This window comes from Furipterus horrens, unplaced genomic scaffold, assembly GCF_987537825.1.
Source record: "Furipterus horrens unplaced genomic scaffold, mFurHor1.1.pri manual_scaffold_6, whole genome shotgun sequence".
Lineage (NCBI taxonomy): Eukaryota > Metazoa > Chordata > Mammalia > Chiroptera > Furipteridae > Furipterus > Furipterus horrens.
The window spans coordinates 22,799,812-22,821,441 of record NW_028327176.1 but is presented as its reverse complement, the minus strand read 5'-3'; positions in this window follow the sequence as shown (position 1 = coordinate 22,821,441).

Genomic DNA, 21,630 nt, shown 5'->3' with positions numbered 1-21,630 from the left:
ACAAATGAAGACAGAGGAAGAATTATGAGACTAGGCAATAAGTATTTGCCATACACAAGATGAACTATTTGTAGAAGGTTGGACAAAAGTAGGTTCTAAGTATGTGAAACACAGAGTTTATCCTTGTATTATTATTTATTAATTATTGCATTATTTTCCATACAAACAACAGTAAACCTATTTTTGCCCCATCCTGTGTAAAGTAAAGGAAGGAAGACATGATTCTAAATATTGGGGGCAACAAATACTTCCCCAGTTAGACCAACCAATGGGTACAAGGAGGTTGCAAATAAGATCCAAATCTCAATACTCAATACCAAAGCACCACTACCCACACACCACCCCCTCATGACCACATACACCTACATCCAGTAGGAAGTCCAAAATTTTGGGTGGGTGTGGATTTCTATCCCCAACCAGTCCAAAGAATTTTCAGAACTGTAACTCAAATGTCCACAATTGGTGACTTCTTAGATTGATTCCCTTAGGAATCAAAGAAAAAGGTGGAGCTGTCACATATATGTCCATGGTCTTTGCCTGCCCTCTTCTGTCCTGCCTATTGACCACTGCTGCCCCATTACCCACTCAAAGCCAACTGGTCTCCTCTAAACCTAGCTGCTCTTCTCCCTCTCCAAACATTTGAGAAAGCGCTGCTTCTCACGAGAACTCCTGCAGAAGGGATTTCCACAGAGCTCTTGAATCCCTCTGGCTCTCTCTTTGGTTCCATAGCCTCATTCTTTGTAAGATGGGCAAGTACCACCAGGTTTGAAAGGGGACCTGGTGGTCATGCTGGGAAATCAAGGACATGTCTGGACTGATTATTTCTGCACCTGGATATTGACGACCTGCTGCTCAACCTGGCTCAACCTGCTAAAATTCTTCCTCACATGAAGTAATTTTTTTTTTTTTAATTCAGGGTTTTGTCACTCTCTTCCCTGTTACTTCCTGTTGACCCCTTAAGTACCTCAGAAAGTTTGATAAGATCAAAAATCCCAAAATGGACAGAATTCACATGTTTTCCAGAAGACTCTTAGGCTCCAAGCAAAGTAAAATATAAGGTTAGATGTCTTTCCCTGAATAATCCATGTCAGCTGAGATGGTAAGAAGTGCCCCAACTTCCAAAGACAGTTAGAGGACTGATCAGCCCCAAATGCAAAGAGACTCATTAAGAGTGGTATTGCTAATTCCACAGGCCAGCCTGATGTAGTCTCACTTCTGACACTGCCATAATACTTGTCACATGGGTGACTGTGTAAAGTTAAAAGGTTTTACTCAAAATTCCCACTCAAGAGTTTGGAGGAACCTTAGTCATTTCCTCTAATGAGAGAACATGTTCATGGCCACTCCAGCCAGAGAGTGGCAAAACAGACTGGATTCTGCACCTCTCAACTTCTAATTCAGTGACACAGGTACCAAGCCCCTAATATTACAAATAACAATAGTAATGGGATAGTATATATAATTAGAAAGAGTTATCAACCCAGATCCAAGATCTGTACTACTTCATATTTTTTTCCTTTGACAAATGTCACTTTCTTTAGTCCTTAATATTTCCTTTTTATATGGATTCATGTAACTGAAAATTTCAGAGGTAATGTGAACTTCAGGTGAGGCTTGATTAGGAATGAAACATTGGTTCCAAAGGCTTCCTTCTTTAAGAGTGTCTTCTTTGAGACTTCCAGCCAAGATGGAGGCCTAGACAGACACGCTGTGTCTCCCTCCACAACTAAGAAGGAATACAACTACCTCAAAATTAGAGACAACCACAAGTTCCAGAAAACCGAGCTGCATGGAAGTCCAACAAACAAAAATATAAAGAAGAAACACTCATCCAGACAGGTAGGAGGGGCGGAGCCAGGGCGGAGAGGATAAAGTGTGGTGGCAGAAGCAGCAGTGGCAGTGGCAGGCCGATGGAAAGTGCAGTCACATGTTTTAAAAGTTGGGAGGGACACCTAGGGAGCACTCCCAGCACCAGACCAGACTGTACAGCTCACAGTCCTAGTGCCGAGGAAAATAAAGCCTCATTGCTTTTGACTGCAGACCAGTGGGGGTTGGGGAGGAGGAAGAAACTGCTGGTCTCTCAGCAGAGTCTGCTTGTTTAAAGCCCCCTCCCTCAAGTCCTAGAATGTCCACAGAACCACCCACGATGGGAATGGCAGCCAGGGCAACAGCTAGAGAGGCGCCAGTCCCATACAGAAGTAGAAGTACCTGGAAAAGGGGCAAGTGCTGGGCAGGCAGCATTGTTCCCTCTTGGACCCCTCCCCCACACACTGTAGGGGTCCAAGAGGGAACAATCGTGAAACGAGTTGCCCTGTACTGACGAATACCTAAGGCTCTGCCCCTTACAACATAACAGTTGCAAGAGCTCTACCTAAGACACAGAGGCAAACAAACACAGGAGCCTATCAAGATGAGGAGACAGAGAAGTATTGACCAAAAGGGAAAACGGATCAAGGTTCCAATGGGAGAACTAAGCAACTAGGAGATAGCCAGCCTAACAAATGAGGAGATAGTTAACCTAACAGATGCAGAATTCAAAACACTGGTGATAAAGATGCTCACAGGCTTGACAGATATGCTTAAGTATGGCAAACGCATAAGGGAAGAAGTGAAGGCTATGCTAAATGAAACAAAGGAAAATCCACACAAAACCAATGGTGAAGGGAAGGAAACTGGGGTTCAAATCAATGATTTGGAACATAAGGAAGAAGAAAACAGTCAACCATTACAGAATGAAGAAACCAGAATTGAAAAAAATGAGGAGAGGCTGAGGAACCTCTGGGACAACTTTAAACATGACAACATCCGAAACATAAGGTTGCCAGAAGGAGAAGAGGAAGAGAAAGAAATTGAAAACTTATATGAGAAAATAATGAAGAAAAAAACCCCAAATTTGGTGAAAGAAATAGACATACAAGTCCAGGAAGCACACAGAGTCCCAAACAAGCTAGACCCAGAAAGGACCACACCAAGACACATCATAATTAAAATGCCAAAGTTTCAAGATGAAGAGAGAATCTTAAAAGCAGCAAGAGAAAAGCAGAGAGTTACCTACAAAGGGGTGCCTATAAGACTATCAGCCGATTTCTCAAAAGAAACTTTGTAGGCAAGACGGGACTGGCAAAAAGTATTCAAGGTGATGAAAAGCAAGGACTTAAACCGAGATTACTCTATCCAGCAAGTCTATCATTTAGAATGGAAGGGCAGATGAAGTGCTTCCTAGACAAGGTAAAGCTAAAGGAGCTCATCATCACCAAGCCATTATTATATGAAAAGTCAAAGGGACTTAAGAAAAAGAAGACCAAAATTATGAATATTAAAGTGACAACAAAATCGCAACTATCAACAACTAAATCTAAAAATAAAAATGAAATCCAACTAAGCTAACCAGAATAGGAACAGAATCATGGGTATGGGGATCATTTGGAGGGTTATCAGCTGGGAGGGGGAAGGGGAAGAAATGGGGAAATGGTGCAGGGATTAAGAAGCATAATTGGTTGGTACAACATAGGCAGGGGGATGTTAAGAATAACATAGGAAAGGATGAAGCCAAAGAACTTATATGCATGACCCATGGACATGAACTAAACGGGAGTGGGATTCCTGGAGGGAAAGTGGGTACTGGACAGAGGGACACAAAGGGAAAAAAAATTGGGACTACTGAAACAACATAATCAATAAAATACACTTAAAAAAAAAAGAAAGCAAGAAAAAAGTGTCTTCTTCATCTTAAAGATTCATTCTGTGGTTGGAAAATGATTGCCAAGGAGCTCTGGAACTATTGGGTTGGCCAAAAGTTTGTCTTTTCTGTACAATAAAAGACACATTTTTCATTATCACCAATAATTTTATTGATTTGGATATTTTGAGCATGTCAGCTATTTCCCATGTGGTATAACAGTGATTGTTCTCGATTACTGTCTCGATTTGATTGCTGTCAGTTTGAAATGGCCTACTCAACTGTGGAGCATTGTCCAGCAAGAAATCTCCAGCACAAAACTTTGCAAACCACTTTTGACACACTGGATCAGTCACACCACCTTCTTCATATACTGCATAAATCTTATTTTGCATTTCATTCATATTTTTACCTTTCTTGAAATACTAAAGCATAATATGCCAAAAATGTTGCATATTTTCTTCCATCTTCAATATTAAAATGGCTACACCTTCACCAATATTGATGTTATTTTTTTAATGCACTCTGATATGACAACTGTCACAATACAATCTAACTAAATTATTTCTAATGAAATTAAAGACAATGAAGTGCTACTAGAGCCCTCCTACGGAAAAAAACAAGCAAACATTTTGGCCAAACCATACTTACTGTCTTGTCAACATCCAGCAGGAAGAGAGAGTCTTGTCACATAGGCTTTTTGAAATTTTAAGAAATTTCTTTCCAGAGGCCCCTAAAAAAATGCCTCTCCACAGCTTATTGGACCAAAATGGGTCATATGAGTCAATCAGTGTGATCTGGGGGAAGGAATGTGCTGGTTTGGTTTAGACTGAAAAGGGCACACTCCACATCTGAAGTCACTTGGGGTCATCTGTCCCAGAAACGAAGGTATGTATGGGATGGAGGACTGAAGATGGATTCTGGACAGAAATTAGAGTCTATTACAAAAAAAAAGGAGGGAAATAAGCTAAAATAGCACATGGCCACCACAGTCATGAAATGACATAAAATCAACACCCCCCAAAACCATAGAAGAGGAAGCAGCTGCACATTTGTGTTGCAGAGCTGAGACTCTGCTCTTCCCTGTGAAACTTCAGGGGAACTTACCTGGGTGGTAGTAGTATCCTTTGAGTACGTATTGTCACACTTCAATCCCAGGAGAGTAACACATCTCCAAGGAGGACAAAAGCACCACTTTGGAACCCTCCCAGGCTTATCCCTTTGCATTCTTTCTTTGGCTGGTTCTAATGCCTATCCTTTTGTTACAATAAGGCTGTAAATATAATGCTTTTCTGAGTTCCATGAGTCATTCTAGTAGATTGTCAAACCTGAGAGAGTCTGTGGGGACCATGAATTTGCAGCTAGCTGGTCTGAAATGAGAGGCCTTGGGAACCCCCAAACTTATGGCTGCTATGTTAAGTGAGGGCAGTCTTTTGAAGAACTGTGTTCTCAGGTTTTATGGTTTAGAAAATTGACTGTGAATACTTTAATTTTAAATCTTTTATATAAAATTTAAATATTGTATAATGATTTTTGAAAGTTCCTGAAGGGGTCCCTGAGGTAATATGCTCATTATTACATGAAAAGGATAAAAAGGGTTTGAAAGTGAAAATTTATGCAAATAATTCATTACAGGGTATTTAACCTTTACTTTCATTATATAAAAAGTCAATAGGTTTTAATCATCAATGTATTTTCTGTTTTTTCATACTGGAGTTTTTAACTTATCACTGGGGTTTCTGTTATAATAATGTTCACAGACATGGTGATACATTACTTTAATTCATTAGTTTAACTATCTTTATATGAAACTCCATAGTATCAATGGTAGAAAATTAAAATGAATTACTATTTCAAGGACTATGATACAGACTTATCCATCTACTCTTTAATAAACTAATTGCACTACCAATTGCACTCCTTGTCAAACCCTCCTTTTTCTTGTGTGAAGGATTTCTTTGTTTTAAATCAACCTACTGAAGTATAATTAAAAAATATATAAACTTCATCTATTTAAAGTGTAGAAGTGATAACTTTTGACAACTGTATACACACATGAAACCACCACTATAACCAAAATACAAAATATTTTCATCATCCTCAAAAGATTCTTCCTTTTTTCTATTCCAGACTCCACTGATTTACTTTTTGTCGCTACAGATTTGTTTGCATTTTTTAGAATTTTATATATATGGGATCATACAGTATACACTCCTGTGTCTGGCTTCTTTCACTCAGCTTGACTTAAAATTCACTCATGTCACTACATTTATCAATAGTCAATTCTTTTCCATTACTAAGTAGTTTTTCATCACATTGATATATCACATTTTATTTGTCCAATCAGCAAATATAGATGGACACTTGGGTGTTTTCAGCCTTGAACTCTCGTGAATAATGATGCCATGAATATTTGTGTACAAATCTTTTCGTGCAAAAGTTTTTATTTCTCTTGGGTAAATTCCTAAGGGAGGTGTTCTGGTTTGTAAAATAAGTATATGTTTAACTTTTTTAAAAACTGCCATACTCTTCCAAAAGAGTTGAACCATTTTATATTTATACGTGCAAATGGTTTGCTCATTTTAAAGCTGAGCTGTGTGTCTTATTTAGTTGTAAGAAAAATTCTGTATATATTCTGGAACTGAGTTCTTTGTCATATATATGCATTGCAAATATTTTCTCCCTTTCCATAGCTTGCATGTTTATGTTCTTAAGGGTGTCTGGGGGTGAACAGGAGTTTTTTATTTTAATGAAATACAATTTATCGTATTTTTTTCTTTTGTGGTTTGCACTTCATGTGTTGTATATAAGGGATTCTTACTTATCCAAAGTCACAAAATTCTCTCCCATTTTTTTCTTTTACGTTTTTTACATAGTATTGGCTTGTACAATTAGGTCTGTGATTAATTTTGAGTTAATTTTGTGTATGGAGTAAAATAAAGAATGATGTTTTCTCTTTTCATGTGGAGATCAGTTACTCCAGCACCATTTGTTGAAAATCAATCGAACATACACGTGTGAGACTATTTCTGGACTTTGGTCTCTTCTCATGATCTGTTTTACTTCTGTTGATCAATATGACTATCTTTTCTCAAAAACCACAATTTTATAGTAAGTCTTAAAACCAGGAAGCATAAGTCTTTGAACTTTGTTTCACTTTTGGTTTTTTGTTTTTGTTTTTGGTTTCGGTTTTGGTTTTGGTTTTGGTATTAAATTCGCTTGGGCTGTTTTGGGTCATTCGCATCTCTAAGCTTTAAAATAAACATTTCAATTTCTACAAAAAAATTTTGTTTGTATTATCCTTTTTATATACAGGGGTGGGCAAAAGTAGGTTTATGGTTGTATTGTGAGTTTTTTGAGTTAATAAAGCTATTTAACCATCATAACCTTCATATCTCTTTCCATACTTGCTCACCCCCGTAGTGTTGAATTCAGTTTACTAAATATTTTTAAGGATTTTAAAGCTAGGTTTATGAGGGATAATGTTCTAGATTTTTTTTTTTCTCTTCGTCATGCTTTGGTATTGGGGTTATGCTGGCCTCCAAAACTGAGCTGGAAGGTACTCGCTTATCCTGTATTCTCCAGAAGAGTTGGATGATTATGCCTGACTATTCCATAGAGTTCACCAATGAAATCTGAAGCCTGAAGTTTTCATTGAATGAAAGTTTGTGATAATAAATTCAGTTCATTATTTGATAATGAGGCTTCTCTGGTTTTCTGTTCTGTCTTATATCAATTTTTCAAGGAATTTACCTATTTCTCCTAAATTATCTCATTTGGGGCATACATTCATTCACAGTACTCTCTTATTATCCCTTTAGTATCTGTAACATTTGTTGTGATAACTCTTTTTTTCTTCCCAGTATTGGTGATTAATGTTTTTTCCTTCATCATTTTAACTAAAAGTTTATTTTGTTGATCTTTTCAAAGAACCTGCTTTCGAATCAGTTGGTTCTGTTTTGTTGCTCTTGTCTTTATTGTCTCCGTCCTTTCCTGAACTTTGGACTTACTTTGCTCTTCTTTTCCTCGTGTCTTGGGGGGATCCTTAAAGTCATTGTCCTTTTATCTTCTCTACTGTAAGTATTTAAAGCCACAAATTTCCCACTACGCACTTCTTTAGCTGCATCTCACATATTTTGATATTGTCATTTCATTATCACAGAGTATAACATATCTTCTGGTTTACTTTGTGAATTCATCTTTGACCCATTAATGTTTTAAAATGTTTTTTAATTGCAAAATATTTGGGATTCACCCAAATATCCTAATGTTATTGGTTTCTAATTAATTTCATTGTAGTCAGAGAAAATATCTATACTATTTCAGTCCTTGTAAGTTTACTAAGGCTTTTTGTATGGCCCCAATATGGTATATATTGGTGAACATACCATGTACAATAAAACACATGTGTATTATGCACTAAAATGAATGTTTATTTTGCAGCTGTCCTACTAAAATTCTGGAATTATCTTCCTACTTTGTCAATTTTTGCTTCATCAGTTTTGAGATTGTTTTTAGGCACGTACATGTTTTGTTTTCTTTATCATTCCTTTTTACCTCAAGCAATACTCTTTTTCATGAAGTCTATTTTATCTGCTATTAATCCAACCACTTCAGCCTTCAAATGATGTTTTCATAGCACACCTAGTTTCATCCAATTATTCTCAAGCTGTCTGTATCTTTATATTCCAAGTGCCTTTTTCCTAGTCAGACAGAAATTGCTGCCTCTTAATTGGAATGTTTAGTCATTTAACATCACAACCATGAGCTCAGTCATTATCACCTCAAAGGCATGGAACTAAGGCCTTCCCTGATGCTGGCAAAGGGATCAGCTGTGAGTTTTAACCTGACAACTACCACAGAGACAAACACGCAAACATGTACACTTAGGAAAATAAATAGGGCAATTTAATTAGACTTCAACAGAATGTTTGAAACCTCGGTAAACTTGAAATAAACCAGCTGTGAACACACCAGAGGACAAAATTCACTTCGTGTTGCAACCGTTATAATATATTTAACTCCAATGTCATTGTCACATCCCTAACAACTTAATGCAATTACTGAGTTCAGAAACCCATTCACTAAATATTTTTGCTTTAAAACTGATGGATAAAACTGAGAAAATAAATTTCTCATGAAAATTGTCTGCATTAGAAATTCTAAAGAGACCAGTAATCATATCAAAAGTCCATTTTTAGTCCTGACTAAAATATATAAATCAATAAATCAAGCAAAGTTTGTCTCTTCCTGTAGCTCTCAGGCAGTGGAAATCAGAAGAAAATTAATGGCTTACATTTTTAGGGCTTCTGTTAAAAATGTGATCCAAATATTTTCTATTTAAAGATTCTTCAGAATGGATAGTTAATTAGCTCAAACAAGAAATGTCAAATTTCTTGTTAATAAGCATTTTTCAAAATGAACTGATTTTTTTAAGAAAATGAATGACTTAAATAAAGTCTTTTGGTAAGTATCTGATTCTCAATGAAAAAATAATTCTACCCATCTTTAAAGGCCCCAGTTAAGATTCAGGCCTTTCCTGAGCCCCCCAGACTATGAGCAACAACCAACACCCACATGTGCCAGTACACAATAATCACTGTGCAATAATCCAGCTGAAGATCAGGCTGCAGCCCAGCTTCTTGGCAGCTAGAATCTTAGTTATTTCCACCATTAATTCATCACACATCATGTACCAGGGACCATGCTGTGTTGTAAACAAGTATTACCTCATTTAATCTTCTTAGCAACCCTTCACAAGAAACCAAGGGTTAAAGCTACATGACTTGACAAAGATCTCACAGATAGTAAATGGCAAAGGCAAGACTTAAAACCAGTTGTTTTGTTTCCAAAACCTATTCTCTTAATCTTCGTGGTATCTAACTTTACCAACCACACCACCATTGCAAAGTTATCCATTGCACCATGGAAGATAAAAAGACTCCAGTGCAAATATCCTTGGAAGAACCAGCACAGAAAGTATAATAATCCCACACAAGCATTTAAGATATAAGACCTAATTATCTCTTAAAGTTAACTTGTTATAGAAACTAAGAGCACTAGCACCTCAAAAGAAGGGGCGGATAGAATGCAAGCAAAATTTAAAGTTTGATCTCCTCTGAGCCCCATAGCCTAACCTCCATTGCCCAGATCCTAGGACTCTGGAGGGTTCACATCTGAGTAAAGGCAGGGTCACTTACTGTCTCAGCAAATAAGAGAAGTCACTCAACACATGAGAAGCACTTCCATCCCTACCATAATAAACACACACACACACACACACACACACACACACCCCTCTACATCTAGAAGCCACAGAAGATATTATCTACAGGAAGCAATTTACTTCCTTTCTTCAGACCTCAGTTTCTTCATCTCCAAAATAAAGTGGTTCTACTTGAGATCATCTCTAACGTTCCAGCCAAATCTGACATTCTGTGCTGAAGTAACCATTCTTGTAAGCCAATGATAAAAGCTGTATATATTCTTAATCCTGCAGGTCTACTACACAGCAGTAGAACAGCCTGTCCCCCGTCACATGCCTCCATCAGTGGGAGTGAGGACAAAGTCTCAGAACTCTGCGCTGGCTTCTCACTATTTACACTCACCACCGTGCTGATCTCATCCAGACTCGTAAATAGCCCTGTCTCTGGCAAAGCATAATGTGTCTCCAGCCCAGACCTGTCCCCTGAACTCCAGACTTGTATAAAATAACCACCACCACTTGGATGTCTAATAAACATCTCAAACTTACGTATTCTCCACAAGCTTCTGATATTTGCCCTCAGGTGTGCTCCTCCCCAATCTTCCCCATCTCAGTTAATGCCAATTGCACCCTTCCTGCAGCTTAGAAGCTGGACTCCTCTCTTTCTCTAATATGCTACATCCACTCTCTTCTGGAATCCTGTTAACACAACTTACAAAATGTATCCAGAATTCAATTATTTGTTACTACCTCCAATCCTACCATCTTGGTCCAAGTCACCATTGCCTGTCATTTGGGGAGTTGCAATATCCTCTCATTGATCACTTTACTTCTACCCTGCTCCTCCTAGTCTTTTCTCAACCAAGTATCCAGAATTATCCTCCTAAAGAAGTCAGATCCTGTCGTTTTCTCCCTCATAGGAAAAGCCAGGGCTGGTCTGGCCTTGAATGGCGCCTCTGACCTCATCTCCCTTCCCTGCCCCTCTCTCACTTTCCCTTGTTCAGTGGCCTCTTGGAGTTTCTTCATTTGCACTTTGCTCTTTCCTCTGCCTAGAATGCTCTTCCACTAGTCACATGACTCACTCAATCACCTCCCTTAGGTGCCTACATATTGAGTTGCAACCTAACCCCTACCCACAGCAGTCTTCTTTCCCTATCACACATCATCTGACATACTACACATCCAATTGATCCTCTCTGTCCCTCTCTTGTCTCTGTCCCTGTCTCTGTCTCTGTCTCTCTTTCTTATGAGCTCTATAATGGCTTACTTTTTTTTTTTTTAAATAAACCACATTATTGAAACATAATTGACATGTATAGTGGTTTACCTTTTTGCTCATTGCTGTGCCTCCAATGCCTAAAACTGTGCCTGACACGTGGAAGATATATAATATTGCTAAATAAAGTACTTGAGGTGCACAGTATCCTTCCAAATTGTGGGTGATGAGTTGGGCGGAGTTAATACCTACCCAAGTCTGATAACAATAATTGTGTCCAGTGTGTACTGACGGGTCTTCTTGCTTGTACAGCACGGAGACTGGCAGCTGGATGCGTTGTTAAAGATTGCAATAGCTGACCGATTCAGTCAGTGTCCCTGTGAACTCTGAAGGAAAGCTTACATTCTCAACAGCATGTCTGGAGTACACTATTCCTTGAGTAGTGAGGACACACTGAGGGGATCTTAACACAAAGAGAACTGTAGAAGGCTGCCAGGTGGCACACCCTGAGTCACCATGGGTCTGCGATAATTTCTTTGGGCCTCTGTGGCAGGCATCGTGGATGAACGAACCCCAGACCACCTGGGAACTCCATAGTTGAGTGTTGCACTCCCACCTGTTAGCTCCCCAAGAATCCAGCCTGTCTTCATCATACCTGGCACAGAATAGGAATCCAGACCCAGGGTTTCTTGAGGTTGAAGCCATTAGTGTGTGTGTAGCTTCCTTCTCACGATGTGCTGCATCCTTCGCGTGATGCCGGGAGTGTGTATGGGTTTGGTTTTGCACACAGATTTGATTTCCTCATCTGGGCCATTTTCACACAGTGCACAAAATCAACAGCATATTGGCTCAGAATGGAGATTCAGCAGCTGAGATTCGGTACTGAAATGTCTTCTAGAAGAGGGGGTGCCTCTAGCCCTGTGAGTTCTCTGGAGGCAAAGGTGGTATAAACTGGGTGGGATACAGGTATTAAACAGAGTTTCAAGTTTACTTATCACACAAAGTAGAGCTCTTTGTTTTTACGTATGTGTCATGATCATGACCTCCTTTAGACCAGAGACTGGTTCTGGTTTAATTTTTCCTCCCGGGCACCTGGCCTTGTGCCTGGCACATGGCATGCTCAGTAAATGTGTTGCGTTGCACTCAGCTGCACACAGCTCTCAGCAGGATTCTTGCTCCCCCTTTGAATTTAGGAATAATATTCTTTGTGCTTATTATTTCTAAATTAGATGCAACAAACAGGGACTGATTTTGTGGTAAGGAAAAAACGTCACTGTCCTTGACTTTTTCTCTAATAGCATATCAAGCTCAGTCTCTGTGTTTCTCTCCAGCACAGCAAAAAAAATGTCATCAGACAACAGAGGTTTTGGTAGAGTAAGGGAGGGTGTGGTGTGGTAGGAACTAATTACAGAGGCAAGTAGTAGAAGTGTAATTTCGTGATAGTTAGTCATCTTAACTGAGAGTTTCTAAGTACCGCTGCTGAAGCAAGAAACTCTTCAGAGAACCACTCTCGGGCAATAAAGCACAATGGCTGGGAGCCAGCCTGTGACATTAGCCAGCCTGGTTTCAAAGCCCGGTCCTGACACCTGTAAGCTGTGGCCCGGGATCAGTTATTCAGCCTCCCTAGCCTCAGCTTCTTCATCCCAGAAGTGGGCATAAAAAGTGGTGCTCGATGTAGTAGGCTGCTATGAAATGTAAATAAAATAATGTCTGTAAAGGGAGTACTTAGCACTGATAAGTCATCAGTGTCACAGTTGTTCTTCCCACACCCACCCCTGAGTCTTCTCCTGAGGTCTAGTTCCCCTCCAGTCCCGGAGGATCACGGTCTCCTCCAGGGCCCGGCCATGTCTCGTCTCTGAGTGCACTGACATGGCTGCACTCCCAGCTCCCTTGGTCCTGAGGAGATTCTAACTGTTGTGTGTTTTCTCCTGACTGTAAGGGTAGGCCCTGCCCTGTCTCTTCTGTGTGTTCTGAAACTTCTCTCCTTCTTCCTACTAAAGACTTCACTTATTAGTTTTGGTGCAAGGGCTCTTTGCTCAATTTTCCTACAAGGTTCTCTGTCTTTCCATCTCTCTGCCTCTCTCTCTCTCTTTCAGAATTTTTTGAGGGTAGGGAATAATTGGGTGGAAAGTACAGAGTTCCCATATATGCGCCTCCCCAGTTTTCCCTATTAACTTTTTTCATACATTTGTTGTTATCAAAGAACTAATATCAATACATTACTGTTCACTAAGGCCCATAGTTTACAATAAAGTTCACTCTTGGTGGCATATTCTTCCCTCACCTCTCTTTTTGTCCATTCTTGCCACGGATTTCCCTACTTCCTAACATAGTCCCCTTTCTTTTGAAGATCCTGCCCTGCTCCATCTTTTGCCCAAACTACATCTAAGTCACTAACACATTTGCCTAATTCCCTCTAACTTCACAGTACATTGTGTTTTCAGGCGATCTCTTTATACATTTTAAAGGAGTGGGCTCCCACATGCACATTTAACACAAGACTTTGGGGTCCCAGCCTATACTATCTCCTCTCTAGAGTGAATCGTTCCTCTGCAGAGTGCTCCTGGGATTCTGGAGTCAGCCAGCCTCCACCTGCTTTTGCACAAGTCTCACTGAGGGTAGAACCCACAAGGGGGGGCCAAAAAACTGCTTCTCTCACTGCTCCAGTGTACACTGTCCCTGACAACTTACTCACCATGCACCTGTCCTCATCAGAACAGAAGGAACAGAAATGGATATAAAGAGCTTCTGGCCTGCACCTTCCTTTCTTCCCAGAGTCCCCCTCATTAGCTTAACTAATTAGTAAATGAAAGAACATCTACAGACACCCTAGGCTTGAAAGGAAAGGCCCATCAATATAAGGTGCTAGTGGTGGTGCTGTCTTCAGAAGGTGACATCCCCCTTCTTCTCAATTTCCCTGTCATTCATGCTTAACAACACCCCAGGAGTCTGTCCTCAGGTTCATAGATGTCCTCCTAGCAACAGCCCCATCCCCTTGGTAACACCGGGGTTTGTCAGCAACTCCAACAAAACTAGAAACTCAATACCTGCCAGAGTCATACTGGTAGGAAGCTGATATTTGGGGAATGCATATTGTTTTATTAAAGACTTTCACATCCAATTTACTGACTGAGTTTCAGGCCAGTGGCACATTTAGGCTACATCAACATGAATCAGTTTGACTGAATTCAGTAAAATATGTGTGCACATAATTCAATCAGGACTGCATTTTCTTTATCCACATGACACTAGTGATGAATTCTTCCCTCTTTAATCAGTTGTTTTGACAAGTGTAGTCACAGATTAAGCTACCATTTTGCTTTTCTGCCTTATAGGATCTGGGTTAGAAAAAAAAATCTTTGGGCACAATTATTTAAATGGTATTTTCAAATTACAGAGGGGATTTGCCATTTCCTCACAAGCTAAAACACCTTAAGGATGTGTGTTTAACAGCATTCTCGCCCCATCTTGCACTGCACAAAACTTACAAGCCCCAGTGGAGAATTTGGGGCCAATTTCATCGCTAAATAAACTCTGGAATGCCCCAAGCAGGATCGTTAACGTGTCTCCACTACAGACTAAATGTCCAAAAAGCCACCTCCCTTCTGTGGGTTCCCACAGGGCTCTGGGTGTGCTCCAGAGCCCACCCCCTGGCAGGAGGGGACAATTGGGCCATTATATTTGCACCAAGAGCAAGCAGCCAGCTCAGCTCAGCTCTGTACACAGAAATGAAAAAAAGGGGGGGGGCACCAAACATAGACCACTGGGACAATTTATTTGTCTTAAGAGTGTTTAAGACACACGAGCAAGCCCCAGCAGGTTATAAATGGTCAGCTTTGTGCAATGACTACACAAGTGTGAAAAGGAATCTGTGTGGAGTCAGTTTAGAAGCCTTACGGTGGGTCACACCATGTAGGTGGTCTGGATAAGAGTCTCACTCTTTGCATCCATGATAAACCAGGACATTAAGGACCACATTGTCTTTAAAACAATTTGTATCAGTGTCTTCCCCAAAATGTCAGTTTGAAATTCCCAATTTTCAACCCCCCTCCCAAATAAAATGTTAGAATTAATGACTCTTAAAACTTCTAAAAGTTCTTGTCCAAATCTTAAATTTTCAGACAAGAAAGCCAGTGGCCAGAAGGGTCCACACACTGGTTGAGCCAGCTCTATTCTAGAATTCTAGCTTTACAAGCAATTCAGTCCAGTTTTTTTAAAGCCTTGGTTACTACAAGGGATCCCCAAACTGTTACCTACAAATGAAATACATACTTGTGTGCTATTAGAGAAAAAGGAAGAAAGGAAGGAGACAGGGAGCAGGGGAGGAAAGGAAGGAAGGAAGGAAGAAAGGCAGGCAGGAAGATTTAGAGCCTCGTTTTCTCACTCATCCTTTATTGTATGTCTTTCATAGAATACTGGGGGGGGGTCTCCCCTGTCCCCCCACCCCCCACCAAGCTCTTCCCAGAATCCTCTCCCCTCTATCACAGAGCATTCATTCATGCATCATTCCTGAGGATTTCAACTGGCAGGTCTGGCTCTTCATCCTCTCCTGAAGAGGTCAATGTGCCATCTGTCCCTGCAATTCAGCTCTGCATATTGCAAACAGAGACTCCTGGGGACAGTGTCTTAACCCACAGCAGGAGGAGGCCTCTGCAGCCCTGCCAAGCTTTGAAGTCCTGAATCACCATGAGGGTGAAGTTCCCATGAAAGGCAGCTAGCTGCCCCTGAAGACAGGGATGGGCTGGGGGAGTGAATAAGAGTAAAGGTTGTGTGAGTGACAGCTGTGAGCCTCTCTCTTGAAAACAAGTGGACAGAGAAAAAAATCTAATCTATACAGCACAGGAATGAAATTGCAAGATCATTGAACGTTAGTATTTCGACACTGCCAAGGACAAAACTGAGTAAGAGTAACAGGAAGGAACCCAAAGCACCTGGCCCCTGCAGGAAGATGGTTGCTGCCACCTACTGTAGACAGAGCTGACCAAGCGGTTCCAAAGTCAGGATGACACAGTAGGTTGTTTTGTTTTTTTAATTGCCCCATCCACCCTAGCTTGCTCTACCCTACACCCAAAACGTAGACAGTCTCCCATCAGCCCCACAACCCAAGCCAGAGTCAGGGCAGCACAACCCAGAAGAGCCAGTGGGAGGAGGGTGCACCAGCAGCAGCCTTCCACAGTTTTCTGTGTTGAGGTCCCCTCAGTGTGTCCCTACCAAGGGACCCCATGCCTTCCTCTTTCTCATTCCTGGCCTTTTGCAAAAGCTAATCTTGCAGGATAAAGAAGGGAAACACTCGGGACCAGAAGAAGGAACACAGTCTAGGCTTCTTTTCACTACAGCTGGGACCAGGGACAAGTCCCTTCACTGTTCTGGCCTTTGCCAGATGGATTCTTATATGTCACACTGGGATAAGAACCAGGAAGTGTAGTCTATAGTTTAACCTCCTTATAGTTAAGGGGTTCAATGAGCAGCATGGGGCTCCGAGACTTGAGTTTAAATCTCTGTTCAATCACTTGTTAGGTGGGTAACCTCTCTATGCTTCCATTTTCTCTGAAATGCAGAATGGGGATAATAAATGGTGTCGATGAGCTGTGACAGCATACACAGGAATTAAATGTGATAAAGAGTATGAAGTCATTTGCTTGGTGCCTAGTGGGAAGTTAAAACTCAATAAATGTTACCAGTCACATGGCCACTATCACCAGCCAGTGGTGAAACAGAGGAAGGTGAAATGTTCATGTCTCCCTGAAAAGAATCAAATACAACGCATATAATTATCCTTATCACAGGTAGTCTGGATTGCCATTCCCTTCTGTCTATTTCACTAGGTGAAATAAAGGGCAAAACCACCCTTATTTCACTTTGGAGAGCTAATGGGATCTAAGAAACGAACATTTGATCTCAATTTGCAATGAATTTAGAACAAAAGAAACCTGCAAAGCTCAGATAAATGTAGAACAAAAATCACCAAGATTTGCTCTAACTTTCTTGAATCATGAGCATCTCCTAGTGGTGATTGCTCAGATTGACCCTTAAAAGTTCATCCTTTAGACAGAGGGAGGGAGAAATGACTGCAGCAGTCATTCAGGCTTCCCGGGTAGACTGGGCAACACACCAAGACACTTAACTGACTTGACATTGTGTTTGTTTGTTTGCTTGTTTGTTTGTTTATTGTCTGGTGTCTTCTTTTTCCAGGCTTATTGAGACAGAACTGGCATATACCGTTGTGTAAGCTTAAAGTATAAGATGTAATAATTTGACACACATACATATTGTAAAATGTTTACCACAATAGTTAGCTAACATGTCCTTCACCTCACATCATTACCACTTTGCTGTGGTTGTCGTTATGGTGAGAACATTAAAGCTCTACTCTTGTAGCACCTTCAGGTACACAATACAGCATTATTAACTATCATCACTATAGTGTACATTAAATCCCCAGAACTGATTTCTTCTGATTGCAGGTTTGTACCTTTGACCATCATTTCTCCATTTCCCCAACCCCTTAGCTGCTGGCACCCACCATTCTACACTCTGTTTCTATGAGCTCAATATTTTTAGATTCTACCTTTAAGTGAGATCATAAGTTTTTTGTCTTTCTCTGGCTGATTTCACTTAATGCCCTTAAGATCTGCTGTATCTTAATCTGTACAAATAGCAGATTTCCTTCTTTTCACTGATGAATTATATATGTGAACTCTCACATCTTCTTTATCTGTCATCATCCTTTAATGGGCACTTAGGTTGTTCTCACGTTTTGGCTATTTTAAGTAATGCTCTAATGTTAAGGAGCTTCTTCCTTATGTGTTGTTTAAGGGGTTTTACAGTTCAGCTCTTACATTTAAATCCTTAATCTATTTCAAGTTCATTTTTATGAATGGTTCAATATAGGGGCCCAATTCTATTCTCTGGCACAAGAATATCCAGTTTTCCCAACACCATTTATTGAAGAGACTCTCTTTTTCTCATTGAGTATTCTTGACTCTTTTGTCAAGTACTAGTTGACATATATGCATGTTCTGTTGCATTGGTCTATGTGTCTTTTTATGCCAGTACCATACTGTTTCAATTTCTATAACTTTGTAACATAGTTTGAAATCAGGAAGTGTGATGCTTCCAGCTTTGTTCTTCTTTCTCAAGATTGCTTTGGCTATTTTGGGTCTTTTGGGGTTTCATACAAATTTAGAATTATTTTTTCTATTCCTGTAAAAAAAATGCCATGGGAATTTTGATAGGGATTGTATTGAATCTATAGATGACTTTGAATAGTATAAACATTTCAATATTAACTCTTCTGATTCATAAACATGACATAGCTTTTCATTTAGGCATCAAGAAAATTCAGTGCCAGTGAAACTTAACCTCCAGCCTTCTGAGCATAAGAGCCACAAGACACATGGTGTTTTGTGTGGCCCAAGCAAATCCATAGAAAATATGATTAACTAGTAAATAGTGTCCACTGCCCCTTTGCTGTCTCCCACACTAATTTATCTCCAAATCCCTTTCCAGGCATAATCAGAGCCCTATGAGACATTAACTCTGAAAGAGCTGAGGAACTAGCCTTCAACACATGGACTCCACTCCTAATTGGTATACCCCTTAGAGAACACTGCCTTTCAACACAGATGTATATACACATATTGCTATCACATTCTCTGTCCCATCCACACTACACAGAGGTGTCCTTGGCAGTGTTTTCAACTTTGTCTGATGGTAAAAATAGTAAGTGGTTGTGTAAACACCACACCTTCACATGATGAAATATTGTGCAGCCATTAAAGTGTTTATAAAGAACATGCTATAACAAAGTTTATAGGGCAGGAGGAAATATTGTATATGCAGTATAATCACAACTATATTAATAATGCAAATAAAGGATCTGGCAAGAAATAGCATACCAAACAATTAGCTGTAGTTTTCTCTAGATGGTAATACTTGGAGTAATTTTTTTCTATTATTTAATCTTTAAAAATTCCTTTAAAGCAATGTATTAATTTCATCATAGAAAATAATAAGATAAATTCAGAAGTCGATAAGAATCAAGATGACAGCATAGGAGGTTCCTAAACTTCCCTCCTATCCTAACACCAAATATACAGCTACACACAGCAATTACTTCTAACAAGAGTCCAGAAACTACCAATGGTATGAAATCAATTCTAAGAAGAAAATTAGAAAATTCACAAATATGTGGAGATTAAACAATATGCTCCTGAACAATCAATGAATCAAAGGAGAAATCAACAGGCAAATCAAACAATATCTTGATTCAAAAGAAAACGAAAAACCACCAACTATGGGATGCAGCAAAAGCAGTACAAAGATAGAAGCTTATAATGATAAACGCCTACACTAAGACAAAAAGAAAGATCTCAAACAACCTAACTTTACTCCCAAAGAACTAGAAAAACAAGAACAAACTAAGCCTGAAGTTTCTATACATAGTAAGGAAATAAATGTAATTTAAAAATAAATTCTATTAACCCAGAAGCATAAAACTCTTAGGTGAAATTATACTAATGAAAATATTGTTAAAACAAGTCAATGGGTCTTCATTCCCATTCCAACCAAGTCAGCTGGCCAGTGAAGGACAGAAAGAAAGAAAAGAAATCAAGCATGACCTGGCCTCTCCCAAGTTGCTGGCCTGTGGCAGTGGTTTGTGCATGCGTTCCCACATGCTGTGGACCCCATGAGGAGAAAACAGCCATCCCTTTGCCTGCCAGATGGCCAGGATGGATTCCAAACAAAGAAAGCACCTGCAAGTGAGGGCACTCATCCTGGCTACCCCCACGAAGAACCAGGACACTCTGAGAATCCTCGGGCCTGGAGTAAAATCAGTTCCTAAATAGGAACACTTAGCTCCCTTCCAGTGTTAACCTGGCACAAATGTATCTGGTCCCAAAATTCCTCGTGCACAGAATGGCCTTGGGCCATGTTAAGTACTTCCAAATCACAAAATTTTTTAAATAAAAATACTAATAAAATTTTAAAATAATATAAATTAACCTTGTTCTCCCATGGAGCTGCTATAACCACCTTCCTTTGATCATCCATTTTTTCCAATAATTTCTCTGTGCTGACCCTTCTTCCTCATTACTTAGAGCAATGGTTTAGTTAACTAGCTATTCCCAAGAGTGGCATTTAAAAGACTTAAAATTGAAATGGCATCAGTCGGAACACAGCACGCGCCAAGCAGCCAGCTGTGCAGAGCCAGCGTGGCTGTGTGGGGGCTCCAGCGAGCAGCAGGTCCCACCCACCCATTCACCCACCTGCAAACAAAATGTCCAGGACTCTAAAAGTTCAATTAACAAAAACATCCAATTTAATATGAACACAATGACTAGTATCAGATATGAGCAAATTCTCTCTCTCCTAATTCCCCACAATATTTTTCCAGGTTTTCAAGTTCATGCCCTGACTTAGAATGTCAAACCTGCTCCATTCTCATACTTTATATTCCACTTCCCACCCACAGCTTGGAAATCCAGAATCACTGCACAATCTTGCCTTCTCTCTTACCAGGAAACTCTAGGACACCCCAAAGCTCTTATGGATTGAACTGTATTCCCCCCAAAAGATATGTTGAACACCTAACCCCCAGTACCCTAGAATGACTTTATATGGAAATCGGGTTATTACTGATATAATTAGTTAAGATGAGGTCAGACTGAAGTAGAGTGGGCCCTTAATCCAATATGAATGGTGTCTTTATAAGGAAGAGAGAAATCTGCACAGAGACACAGAGGGAAGATGACGATGGAAGCAGAAATTGGAGTGACGCTGCCACAGGCCAAAGGATACCTGGCTCTACCCAAAGCTGTAGAGGCAATGAAGGATCTAGCCACCCTGGGAAAGTTCAGAGGGAGGAGGGCTCTTCCAATGCCTTTATTTCACACTTCCAGCCCCCAGAGCTTTAAGAGAATGAATGTCTGTTATCTTAAGCCACTCTACTTGTGCTACTTTTTTACCACAGCCCTAGGAAACTAATACAGGAGCGACCAGCGGACTTTTTAACATGTTTCTGTATCTTGGCAATTATAAATAATGCTGCAGTGAACATAGACGCGGGTGCACGCACACGCGCGCGCGCGCGTGTGTGTGTGTGTCTTTTCAAATGAGTGTTTTTATTTACTTTGGATAAATGCCCAGAAGTGAAATTGCTGAAGCATGTGGTAGTTCTATTTTTAATTTTTCGAAGAACTTTTATACTGTTTTCCATAGCGGTTGCACCCATTTACATTCCCACTGACAGCACAAGGCGTCTGCTCCACATCCTCGTCAACACCTGTAATTATTTATCTTTTTTATTATGTCCATTCTAACAGGTGTGAGGTAATATCTCATGGTGGCTTTTATTTGTATTTCCCTGGTGATTAGTGGTGCTGAGCACCTTTTCATGTACCTGTTGGCCATTTGCATGTCTTCCATGGAAAAATGTCTATTCAGTTCCTCTGTCCATTTTTAAATTGGATTGATTGGGTATTTTTGCTTTTGAGTTGTATGAGTTCTTTATCTAGTTTGGATATTAAC